This window comes from Fragaria vesca, linkage group LG5, assembly GCF_000184155.1.
Source record: "Fragaria vesca subsp. vesca linkage group LG5, FraVesHawaii_1.0, whole genome shotgun sequence".
Lineage (NCBI taxonomy): Eukaryota > Viridiplantae > Streptophyta > Magnoliopsida > Rosales > Rosaceae > Fragaria > Fragaria vesca.
Genome location: NC_020495.1, coordinates 2983396 through 2984644, shown reverse-complemented (window position 1 = coordinate 2984644; position 1249 = coordinate 2983396).

Genomic DNA, 1249 nt, shown 5'->3' with positions numbered 1-1249 from the left:
TCATATAGGCTTTGGTTTGAACCCAAATTAGGGTCAACCTGGAAGAGATATAATGGTCCAAATTTTGAGAAATTCTCATGGACATCCATTCTTCCGACTCAAAAACGAAGACATTCGAGATCTAGCATCACCATGAAGCATGGTGGTGACTCGGGGGACATTGACGTCACCCGAACACGACTCCAACTTCCTGGAGGTCGTCCGGTCAATTCCTCAAGCAATTGAGGTGCACCGGCCTTTCCTCGATGTCGCATTGGCCCCCTGCAATGCTCATTGCTCGTTTTGAAAGCCTATTCTTTAGCTAAATAAGGAGTGAGACATTCCTACGCTAAATAACACAAAAGTGAACATTCTATTCTTACATCAAACTATGTAGATAGATACAACCAACTTGCGGACACCTTTTTATGCTTTATGGTGTTAGTTGAAGTGTTAACACACTGGTCACGTGTTACACTATTATCTACTGTTTATGCTGCTTATACTTCTACGGGCTCACTACCCATTCTTTAAAGAAGTTCATCGGGATGTAAGTTGAAGTGTCCTGTACCCCATGTTCACACGCAATACGGTCTCACCGAGGCTACGACCAAGCAACTTTAGCTTGTCGCTCGAACATTATTGATGCGCACCACTCTTTCTATTGCGTCTTGGGGCTACGCAATATTTGCATGCAGCTTTACTATTCATTTACGACCCACCATCATTGAATTTTGTTGTACTACAGCTCGTGACTGTGTACCAGGATTGACAAGAAATTGCAATCCTTGAGCTCGGTAGGATTGAAACGGATCTCCAATCCTTGAGCTCGGCTAGATGTTATTTCTAGGTGCCAAATCGCACTGCCACTGCGTACAATGATAGGTCATTTGAGATGAATAAATTTAGGTTGGATATGAACCGCCACCTATAATCCGCATATGTAGGAACCTTGTCAGGCGATCTCATTCACCGTTAAATTGTGGATTGTCACTTTGATGAGATAATATTCCCGCCGTTAGGGGGAGATAAGAACACAAGTGTTCAAGTGGAATGACGTGAATTGTCGTGGTTTGTCCCCACTAAGTCTCATCTTGATCTCAAATGCTTAAAGTGTTAAAGTGACGAGATCACATGCTGCAAATATGTCTACAAGGATTGATGTCCTACAAAAGGACATGGCGCGACCAAAGAAGTTGGTCTTGGCGCCATCACCATGGATGGTGATATGATGACGCCATATAGTGGCAAAAATTGGTGTCACAAGGCC